The following is a 12,892-nucleotide window of genomic DNA, read 5'->3' on the forward strand; positions in this document are numbered from 1 at the left end:
AAAACTTTTAAGTGTTGGGGTCCATTAAAGTCCATTAAAATGAGAAAAATCCTGGAATGTTTTCCAAAAAACATAATTTCTTCTCGACTGAACAAAGAAAGACATTAACATTTTGGATGACATGGTGGTGAGTAAATTATGTGTTTTTTTTCTCTTATACTATTTGCTTAATATTACTCAGAACAATGCTTGTGAGAAGCGTTGCAGAATCTCTAGTGGTTATTGGATGTGTATGTGTGTTGATTTATGACTAAAAACTGTATTTACTAGCACAACAAAACAATCACACTTAAGCCGCTAAGTGATCTGGAGGTGATCTAAGAAAAGTCAATATAAAGTTGAATTCATATGGAATGAAATGATGCTGACAAATGGCAAATTATACAGTGTATGCTCTGTATTGATTTAAACATAATAGATCCGGCTTGTATTAACACTCTCTCATAACAAATAATGCTTTGTGGATTACAGTCTTGTTCTCTGCACAACTCATAAACCAAACATTGACAAGAATTGCTGGGCTAAAGATTGCTTGTCCACAGCAATCCTTTAGAAAAGATTTATCTGCACTAATAGAGCATAACTGTTAATCTGATAAACATACCTAGCTTGCCAAGCTACTACAAGCCTTTGATTTTTGTTGCTAATGTGGAGAACTGTTATAATGGTGGACATGCTGATACAATATGTGTAACCTAAATTATTGTTTACACACAATATCTGTATAAACAAAGGCTGATAAATAGCACTAAAACTGGCTCGTAATCATAGGGGAACCACTTTAGATGCTATATATAGTAAAACCATAAGTGGTGCTATAGCATGACCATTGCATCACTTGGTTGCATCACGATAGGTGCTATATAACACTTAAGGTGTTTTCTGTGTGATTACAACTAGTGAATCAATTTTACTGCTATTTAACACCTTTGTTTTTACAGTATATTTTGTGCCGGTGTAAACAATGAACATCGCTTACACAAATTCAAACCCAAGCTAAATTTTACAACTTTCCCTCATGCATTTGGCAGATGCTTTACAGTGTTTTACTGCATTGCCACTTAAAATTTGCCACATTATTTAGGGTGCAATGCAGATTTTGAGCAGAAAAACTCAGTTTGGTTGTAACAAAAATAATAAAAAATATATACAACAGGGTATCACCTGGCAAAGAACCAGAAAGTCATTCTAGGTTATCACGTCTTCAGAACGCAGTTCAGCAAAACTTCTAATGAGTCTCGCTTTGAGAGCTTCTCCAGGGTATAAGGTCCTCTCAAGCTGAGCCCTATTCAAAAGGACATCACTATCTCCATCTAACTGTCTCCCATAGAAGAAAAGGTCTGCTGAGCCCTGAGGGTGACGTACAATAGTGCCGGTCCGCTATGCTCCCGCTGCTCCCTGCCCCACAATGCATTGCTTTTTGTGCCATGTTCAATGCAACTCCAACTGCGGTGTCTGTCAGGATGAGTGACTCCTGGTAAATTGGTCTGTGCCTGTCTGTGGAGGCTGGACACTGCGACCTGTGGAGATGCTTCAGCACTTTTTGCTATGGTTTTTCTGCTTTAATTAGTGCTATGGAACAGCATGTGCTTTCATATGGTTTAAGGATCTACTGAAGCTCGACTGACGGTGCCTGGTGCTGCTTTAGAATGGGAATTTGTTTGTAATGTTTGCATGGGGGCTGTGTTCACTTCGGCATAAAATATTTCCTTTTTTGAGGGTATATTAAACGGCTGTCAGGTCAGAGAAATATCATGTCTTTAGAGACTACTGTCAGACCGGATTAAAGTCCCTTTAAGGTCAGATATAAAATGTGTTCTGAGTTTGTTATGTAGCATCTAACCAAATTTAAATGCTAAAAAATGGCAAGTAAATAAAATAATTTATCAAAATCTTGGAAAGTGGGATGCATTCTCTGCTCTTAAGTGGCGGGGTGTGTCCATAGGTGCTGAAACTACACCCACTCGCGGGAAAGCTGTCATCTCTAGGGATGTAACGACGATTCAATCGCGTGTCCCATTAAAAATGCCTGTCTGAAATCGATTCTGAATCGCAAGGCTGCGATTCTTTGTTTCATGCACAGCTTGTGCATGTACTACAGCTCTGTTATCAGTAGAAAGTCCTTATCAATCTAAAATCATTATGAGTCTGAGTCTTTGGAACGTGAAATTAAAAAAGCAACACTTGTTTAATAAAAATAATTCAAAATATTCTTTATTATCATTAAAATACCTGAAACAATTTGAAGAACAGCGTTTAAAGCAACACTATGTAGTTTTTTTTACCTTTAAATAATGTCTCTAAAATAATTTCAGTGATAGAACAACTTTTAACTGGACAAATTGTACTGTTGCTGCATTGGGACTCAGCAATAGCCTTTATTATACATATCTATGGGTACAACCTAAATGATGCGATGTGTTAGGGGCGGGGCCATGCATGGTGGCTCAAGTGTGTCATTGAACCACCGTTTTAGCCCCACCCAAATAATTCTGAACACAGAAATGGTGAAAAACTGTTTAACGATCTAGCTCTGCAATTCAGTGCTACATAGTTTACAGTCTTTTTGGCATGTTTCAGCAATACATTTCTACATTTATACTGTGTTTAAAACAATTTTGACTTTACAGAGACTTTAAAGGAATAATTTATCTATTTTTTGCTTCCTTTCTTCACTCTTTATACCCGTAGTCGACTCTCCTGATAAACATTCTCCCTGGTGTAGAACAGTATAGAAGAGGAAAGGTCACGTCATTTAAAGTGGATTTGGTCTCACAGCAGTTTGAGAAAATCTCTTTTGCTGTTGGTGTACAGTAGGTTTGCACAAAACGGTTCTACAACGGGACCTAGCAGACCTCAAAGTGGCATCTTTTTGAAATTGATGAAAATCATTGTCCTGGGGTGTTTAAAGTAACATGGGCATGTTCTCTCAAAACTGCTGTGAAACACTGGGAAAATCAATGAAAGTGGAAGGCACTAAAGAAACAAATGTTTGAGCCACCAAAACACCCTTCAGGTCCTGTATTTCAAACCTTTTTTAAAAAATCATTGCAGTGTAACACGAGGTGGCTTTTCTCCTCATGCATTTTTTTTTTTTTTTTGAATAATAGAACGGCACATCGTCAATTATTCTTTATTTTGTGTCTTGCACTGGCTTTGTGTTTTTAAAACATACGGGAGGAAAAATAAAACTGAACAAATGAAAAAAAGAGAGAAAGTAAACAAAAGAAATGTTGGCTTAAAGAAAAGTGATGTTGGTTCGGCAGGTGGACATTTTGTCACGGCGCTTGAGTGAAGAGGGAGTGGATGAGAACAGGAAACTCTGTCAGGAGCTGTCTGTCACGTTCAGTCAGAAAAGATTTCTCACAAAAAGAACACATAGTCATTAGCAGTCTTGCTTAAGACCAAGCATCAGAGGATGCTGACAGTCAGTCCTGCTGAAATAAATGGGATGACAGAGCAGATACTTCGAAAAGACAAGCGAAAGACAGAGGTGTGATTTCCAGCTTAGCGTCTATTAAGCAGTCAGTCATGCGGAGTGAAGAATCGGGCAAGACATACCATGAAATCTGCAAGATTGCTCTGTGACTCTGGGCTGCCTCCAAACTGGCATTCTTACATGTCAAGAGCACTTTAAAAACTTGATTTCTTTCACTTATTTTGCCCCTTTTAAGAAAAATGAAAATGCAAGTTTGATTTGCATTATTTTTATACTGCACTTGCAATATATTAAAATGTCCAAATTGGACTGAGTAGCTATGTTTTTAAACATTTAGATTTATGCATTTGGCAGACACTTTTATCCAAAGCCACTTTCAATACATTTATGCCATACATTTAATCAGTAAGTGCGTTCCCAAGAGTATCAAACCCATGAATTTTGCAATGAGAGCGGCATGCGTATGTACAAAAATATAGGCTACTGTATAAAATCTGCAGCTCTTGAAGTTGATGATGTAATGTGTTCAAGGGCATATCTTACACAAGACATCACAACCTGCTTTCTTATAAAGCTCAGCTCAGAAACAGACTCTGATCATAATTTACCCAAGTGAATTTCAGTAAATAGAGGTTGTTGTGTGCTTCACTTGAAATTGAAATGCACCTCTGGGATGTCAGATCCTTAATGTATGAGCAGTGTGTGTACACTGCCAGAACCAGCAGGTAAAGCAAATACAAATAGTTAATGTAGCACATTGAGAGAGGGAAGCGAATTATATTTTAAGTATCTCTTCATAGCTTTTTTTAAAGAAACACTCCAAAACCTGCTTCTGTTTTGGTTGCTGTAGTTGTATAGAATTTGCCCGAACCATAGACATTTGTAAAAAAAAAAAAAATGAAGCCAAAATATCTAAAAAATGGCACTTTACATCCTGCTCTTATTACGTAATTTAAACAGAGTCTGCGCAGTAGTGACCGTGAGGTGGAGCCGTATCAAATGCCCGCCCATTTCCTGTTTGAATCATAAACATACAAATCAAGGGCATTCTCAATCCGAAGCTTCAGCCTCCGGAGGTCGCATAGTCAGGCTGCGTACCGTCATTATCAGGCCTGGTTTATTTTAGTTATCTGAGCATTACATTCGTAATTCATAAGCATATTACAACAATTTACTATTTAATTAAGAATAAAAGTCAACTTTATAATTGTTACTTTTCTGAAATAAGACTTGATGACGTAAACACCCTACATATGCGACCTCCTGAGGCTGCAGCCTTCGGATTGAGAAACGGTTCAAGCCATTAATAAAATCTAATAATAACCCACTTAAAACGAACTTAAATGTACTAAAATTATATTAACATGATAAGAAATAGCCTCCTTGGGAGAAAATTATTTTATGTGAAAACTGATTTAAGTTTGGCTCTCGTTCCATCGGTAGAGGGCGGGATATATATTGCAACCAGACACAAGGGGGCGATCAAAATGTTTTCAGGACGTGTGTGGCATGCTGCATGCGGGCATGCCTGGCCCGAACCAACACACACTACGTTACTGTAGCTAAAGCATTTTACTAACAATAACAAGTACAACTTTAGTGTAGTGTTACCAACAATTCCAAAACATTATCATTACATTTTGATTTATGCATTTGGCAGATGCTTTCATCCATACGGGGACTTGAGGACGTTCATTCAAGGTACATTTTTAATCAGTATAAAGTATTATCTATAATATATAAGGCAAGACAATATGTAAAAATTGTCTGTGAGCTGGTCAAATAACATAACCATGTCAATTGCATATCTTCTCCGTTTTAAATAAATATATAGTACACAGACACATGTTCTTTAAATATTCACTTAAAGAGCTTTTTTTATGAAGTACACCACATTACCCAGCTAATATTCCTTGGTTAATTAGTCTATAAGTTAATTAGTTACATCAGCTTAAGCATTTCAATTAAATAAAATGCTTAAGTCTGCAGTCATTAATAATTCAATGACACAATTGCCTCCTTTATGAAGCCAGGCTTATACATGTCAGTCAACATATCTGCTGAGAGAGGAAATCTTAATCACTGTTACATGAAAACGTTGGCAAATTTATTAGTTATCAAATATAAATCAGCTCAGTTTAAATCATAAATTAATCGATAATTGTGCCTTGATGTGGATTGTGGAAATGTTACCATGGCTTATTTTTATTATTTTATTTTAAAGCAGTGATAATGGAAACTTAAAGACATAAAGCCTCAATGATGACAGAGAGAGAGAGACTGTATTTACACAATGATTAATGAAAACGTATATAGCTGACACGTCGACCTTTTTTAGTTTAAACTAAAACTATGTCCTTACCTTGTGGTAGTTCATACTGTATACCAAAAAATATCAAATGATGCATTAACTTCTTTTGGACCACTTTTATTCCAGTCAGCCGTAATGCTGTACAGTACAACCCATTGAAATGACTACTGGAAATAAATAACTTCTCAGAATCGGTATAGACTCGTGTTGCTGTCCTTGTTTTCTTCCATTAGTGCTCTAAATGACTTCTACAAAAAATGTTCAATAAAATGACAAGATGAAGGGTTAGTTCAATGGCTGGAGCTTGCAGTTAAATTGAACCGAACTGGATATTAGCAGGAGTTTATTAATCGAAAGAACTGTTTCATCCTCTGTCTCTCGGTGTCGCTCTCTTTTTCTTTTCAGTCTCTTCTAGTTTCAGTTCTGGATTAGAACCAGTGAAGCTTTGGATACAACTGATTGGGGCATTGCTACAGAAGCTTCCTCCTGTGGTTCCGGGGAATGGAAAAGCAATTCCACGCTCCGGCCGCACTGAATCCGTCTTTGTCAGTTCCGCTGCCGGTTGTTTTAAAGTCAGCCTGGCCCTCGTGTCTCTGCAGCCTCTGATCAGACCGCCACAGAGTGACATAGGTGGGTACAAAACACTTTCACAGGTGTGCTTTCAGTCTGTGCTTCCTTTCCAAGATCTCAGGGGAATGTGGCCCACATATCCTTTATTTGATTTCTCAGCTACTCTGTCTTTCAGAAAACAAAGGAAATTCTGTGGTTCAGAGGTTTATGTTTCATTTGGAAATCTACAAAAAGTGTTCAGGGTGGGAGATCTTTTAATCTTCCCTTCATTTGCAAAACAAGAACATGAGAAGGATAAAACTGCTTTTTATTGTTCAAAGAAACAATCTCCCCTGTCATCCTTAGAATTTTGCTTTATTTTGGGATCATAGCTCAAAAGCCTGGGATTGAAAAACTCATTTCGGTGTTAATGAGATTCATCTCTGTGTGTTGCCTATATGAAATGGATAGACTTTTAAATAAATGTTAGTGGGAGATGGTGTAAGACACCCACCATCTTTCGTTTTTTTTTGTCTTGACCATAGGTGTCAGGAAATCTAATTTCAGAATTATTGAATGTTGTTTTATTATTAAGGCTCTAGTTTATCGTCAATTAAGACTGGTCTGTGGATTTATAATAATACATTATCAAATGTTAGCTAAGAAGGGATTTGTTGACACAATTATTTGATGTTAGACCTCTGGGTAAGCTGACCCTCTCAGAAATAGGGCAATACACCCATTGGACATGTTATACGTATACTTCTGTTGTATACCCTTATGTGAAAGACCAGCCTGATCTCACAAGAAGTTGTATATATTTTACAAGTTGGATAATTCGTATGAATTCTTACGAAGTTAATCGTACAAAAACGTACGATTATCATAAACAAAACCAACAACAAAACTTACGAATGTGGTCGTATGATATAATATGAATTAGCCAACTCGTAAAATATGTACGAATTCTCGTGAGATAGCGTTGGAAAGACAAAATTGAGTCTCCATATTTTAAGACTCCAAAAGAATCAAAATTGTTTCCATATTTAAAGCAGCTGAAAAAACTAAATGTAAATTGTTCTTTCAACTCCAGCAGCCGTCCATGAGGATATATTGTCACATTAAAGATCCTGAAAGGAGCAAATGGAGATATTGTAGATACAAAGCGTGCCACATAGATTAAATGTGCCACGCAGGTCTCAGAATAGCAATGTATTGATTCATGGAGTTTAGGAACGGTATGCTGACACATTCTTATACCCTGCAAGGGAGATCTATATTACTCCACTAGCATTCACATATATCTGGATGTCAGGGGCTCAGCTGGTGTATGAACCCTCTGGATTTGTGATTTTAATTGTGAATGTGTGTGATTAAGCACTCTGGAGGAAATTATGTTTATTATTAAAGTCACCATGAAACAGAAGTAGCGATTGTATTATTTTCCCTGTAGTGACGTAAATCAGAGTGAAACAGCTTCTGAAATGAAAAAATTTAGGGTTGGACTTGAATTCGTCCATCAAGAACTGATTGGACCGCTTGAAGTTGGTCATGTTGCAATCTTTTCACGGACCCCGCCCACCTGCCATACCATATGACCGGAACGGAAGAAAAGAGAGATCGTTTCGAGGAGGGGAAGAGAATTGCGATTTTGATTAAAGATTATGAGGGCACCTGATATTTTTTAAATAATGAAGCTCACAGATAAGTCATTTGACCCCCCCCCACAATATTTCAAAACAAATGACTTTTCATTTCAGTTTCATTGCTACTTCAAAGCACTGGATGGCCAATGGCACCACAAGGAATATGTGATATCAGATGAATATAAGAGCAATATGCATATTTAGTTTATATAGTAAAAATAAAAGTAAATATTGACTAAAATAAATGAAAAGGTAAAAATTTGATTTATGCTTTTATGCGTCCTTAAAAAATCTGTCCCTGGCAATCATATATTACACTCAAAAAGATCTTAAGTTATTTTTAACCCAGCGTTGGGTCAAAAGTGATAAACCTGTAGGTATATGCATTGTTTTTTTTAAAGGTAGGAGTATATTCAGGTATATAACATTTGTATACACTATCAAAGTCATTTATATCTATATCTCTTTCCTCCTATGTTTAAATATTCAGGTATTTACGCAGACAATCATACACTATTTTTATTTTTATTATTAATATGTTTTTTTATTTTTTATTATATATTTTCTATTTAAATATGTATGTATAATATGTATATATACATTTTGTGTAATTTTTTTTTATTCCAGTTATTTATTATTTCTGACACTTATAATTGAACAAGTTGTGTTTGTTAATGTTTCCCTGTTTATGAAAAGCCAAAAAAAAAAAAAAAAAAGTGATAAACCCAGCCGTTTGGTAAATTTAACCCAGATTTTTCCCATGTTTTTTAACTTTAATTTTGTTTATGGTGTGCAATATAACACGTGTTCATGTTTCGTGTGTAGAAAAACGCAGTATCTATAGCAGTTTTCACTGTCCTAAAAATGGGCTGATGTCTTCTTGGTTCTTTGTAGTCCCCCCTTCAGAAATACGTAACGAGTTCTGATTGTGTAGCTGGTTTGGTGTGTTGTGATTCAACAGCAGCTTAGCTTGCCATTAGCATAGCTGCCGACTGGTGTATTCCTGTAGGTGGAGGTTAGTCAAAAACTCTTAAGTTATTTTCACACAGACATTCCGGAAAAAACACGGAAAATGCCTCCTGGAATTTTTTGGGATCGTTTGATTTTTTTTTCATTCACACTGCCATGATTTGCAGTGACCTGTCCTGCCCTCTCTTCTATGCAGCGTCTGAAGTTGGCATATTATTTATCATTTCTCTCTCCAGAAACCACTCGCGTGCATTTTTGTTTATGATAAGACTATAATAGATTTTGTTGAATGATCTCAGCTTGGATATTTGATGGGCTCGCTGATCTCTGCTTTAATCCAGTTTTCAGACATTTATCATCATGATTGTTAATATGCATCTAAAACCCCCGTTTTGAGGAGCTGAACGATATATCTTGTTGGGAGGACGCGCGGGCATTTTTGTTTATTATAGCTCAAATGAGCACGTGACGCGATATTCTTTTATGCTGCTGAATGATCTCCGTTTCAACACAGCAAATGACAAGCTAACTTACCTGATATCTGCTTCAGTCCAGTTTGCTGACATTTCTCGTCGTGAATGTTGTAAATCCCTCATTTTAAAGAGTTGAACCAACTTCATGTTGCCATGACACGCGCGTCCTCACTACGGCACGTGCGTCATTGTTTATGCGTCTCATTTATCATTTCCTGATAACTGGTTCAGTCTAGTTTGCGATATTTCTCGTGGTGTATGTTTATATGCATGTTATCTCTCGTTTTAAGGAGCTGAAGCATAACTTTTGTTGTGATGACGCGCGTCCTCACTACGACACGCCCATTACATTGGCTTTGTTTCGGCTTCTTCTTCACGGTCGCCGTGATTTCACCAAGTAAGATGTGATCCAGGATCAACATTTTTTGATGATCCTGGATCAACGTTTTAAAAAAGATACCCCAACCTACCCTTAACTCAAACCCTAACCATTTTTAAACACTCAAATTAGTGTGAAATAATAGTTTGAGGAGTATTTCTTAAAAAGCCCCAACCCAATCCTAAACCTAAATCTAACATACACACTAATCCTAATCCTGCAATCTGATTGGTTAATGAAAATGTTGATCCAGGACCGACAATGGTGTTGATCAGGATCACATCCTACTTGGTAAAATCACGTTCACCTCTTGTTCACACAGAGGGTTTTCCGTGTATCTGACTAGGTCCTCTTTCCGGCAACAATCCCAGAAGATATACAGGACATGTTTGTGTTTACACAGACGCTTGTCTGGCAATTTTACGGGTATTTTCTGGGACCAAAGGTCTGTGTGAATGGGGTTAAGGTCCTCTTTCCGGCAACGATCTCAGAGGATTTACGGGACATGTTTGCGTTCACACAGAAGCTTGTCTGGCAATTTTATGGGGATTTTCTGGGACCTTAGGTCTGTGTGAATGGGGTATTATATTGATGTCATACATTCGGGAAGTAGAGGGTTGTAGTCCAAACCGGCCGTTCTCTGTAGTCCTTGAAAAGTGAATTTTGTTAAAGAAAATATATCGCTTGACATTGAACTTTGAGCTTTATAATTTTGCAGGCATTATTTATGCTCTAACAGCAACCTTACACAACAACTAAAGTTTGAAAAATGGAATCATGAAAAACGGCAGCTTTAGTATTTAATCCAAAAATAGGTTAAAACAAACTAGCATTTCAGGTTAAAACAACCAAGAATAGGTTATATTATAACAACAATGGGTTGGGTTCGTCCCATTTTGACCCAAGCCGTTTATCTCAGCATTTTTAAGTGTATATTATACTACTATGCAAAAATACAAAATTGGTACACAATTAGCTTTTTGACCTCATAAATATGTCGATAACTGCATAACAAATTAGTTTTAATATTTGGTATCACTAGTTTGAACTCCTGCATATGTTGTGTACTATGAAACACTAAAACCAGTGCTATAAGGTTGTTTGAATAGAGAATGATAGTGTGATGTTAATGCAGTTGAGGGTTTTATTTATGTCAATTATTTTTTGAAGGAAGCAGGAAAACTAATGGGAGAGCAGAATGAAGTATGTATCTGAGCACCACATATTTCCTCTTGACAGCTGCATGTATGATCAGTGTTTTGTGTGGGCCATGTATAGGCAAAAGAAGTGAAGAGTATATAGCTTTATATATAGCTGACAATTACATTTCTGAATCCATAAAAGATGTTGCAATTTTCATTCACTGCTGACATTCTTTTTCTGCGAAATTGTGATAGAAATGACTGTCGGAAACAAGCACATTATCTCATGATATTTACGCCCGGGCCGCACACCGTTGTGAAGCCAATTGTGAAATTTTAAAGCAGGGTTTTATCTCCTTTTGTCAGACTCAATGGTAAGATCGAAGCTATCTGCTTGTGACTGCACAAACAGACATGGGCAAGAACAAGAGGAAACTTGGCCCAGAATATAACAAATACACTAGAAGGAGATTCATATCATCGGCTAATAATGAAAGTCCTTGCTGGCTGCCTGAGACGGTTGGCTTTACAATTACAAATGCCCTTTAGTGAAAGATAGATCAATTTTAATCCAGACTTCAAAAGCAGGTGTTGTCTTAGAGCTAACTGTATGAGCCAAGCATTAAAATATATTTTTGGCTAAATTTAGTTTTAATTATATTTTGCTTAATAAAATTGCATGTAAACAAATCTGCTACATGTCTGCACGTTTGCACTTTTTATAAAATCATCTTAAATTAAATTAAATCCTGCATCTGATCATTACAAATATAGACAAGGATGGTTTGGTCCACATCTAATGTGGCAAAGTGGATTCAAGCTAACTTGCATTTCCTCTATGACACGGTAGTTTGTCAAATCTAACATAAACACTACGTAACGAGACTCCTGCTCTCCCTTCCATAACAACCAATGCATCTCAGCCCCAGAATGGCACTTTTCAGTGTCTTAAAAGCCATCTACCCAGTCCACATTGCTAAATATACTTCTGCTTTTGTTTTTTAATGCCTTGTGATGATAAAATAGTGTGCTGTACCTCTATCCACAATTTTACACAGACATGTATCTGTTTGCACAACCAGCTGGGTCCGCATGGTCAGAAGCTCTCTGATGTCTTCAAGTGTGCCTTAACTAAAACAAGGCCAAAGCAATAAGTATCTTTTATGACTATTACGACACGGTTTACCATAAAAAGAAACTACGTGGTGTTATTATGTGAAAAATTTGAAGCATTTTCAGGCTCATAAATTGACTTAGGCCTTCTGCATGGTCTGTGGTTGATGTAGTGTCCGATAAAGTGCAGCTCTTGACAGAGCAAAGTCACATGGCATGAGGATGAGGGGAGAGAGGGAAGCTGGGAAATAAGAGGTAGAGAGAGATGGAGGGGAGCTCTTATGAGCCGAAAGCTGTTTGTGTCTGTCAGTGTAAATGATTTGAAGAGCAGATCCAGAAGAGGCCATTTCTGTACACACACTGACTGCAAAGCACTCGAATACAGACACTCAACATGGCCAATGATGGAGAACAAGTAGGAAAATCATCTCCGCATGACAACGGCTATTAGTAGTAGTGTTAATTGTGAATGATGTTGTTAAGAAAAGAAGCACCCATTATCTTAAATGAGCTGAAATGGACTGAAAATGGTTGGGGTGGAAACAAATAAAGCAGTAAGGCCAGAGAGGCTGTGTGATTGTGAAAAAAAAATGTAATATGTAAAATCGGTGACATTTTGCCACAAGGTTGTATTAGTAAATATTAGTAAATGCATTACTAAAGCTAAAATGAAGAAACAATGAATAATGTAGTTTTTCGGCATATATTAATACTTGTTCATGTTAATGTCAATTAAGAAGTTTGGTCATGGTGCATAATTAATGTTAACAGCGCTTGATTTTATAAATATATTAGTAAATGCCAAAAACAAAGTTTAATAAATGCTGAAAAAGTATTTTTATTATTACCCAGCAAGCAATTTGGGCTAAAA

The sequence above is a fragment of the Paramisgurnus dabryanus genome, chromosome 13 (genome assembly GCF_030506205.2).
Source record: "Paramisgurnus dabryanus chromosome 13, PD_genome_1.1, whole genome shotgun sequence".
Taxonomy (NCBI): domain Eukaryota; kingdom Metazoa; phylum Chordata; class Actinopteri; order Cypriniformes; family Cobitidae; genus Paramisgurnus; species Paramisgurnus dabryanus.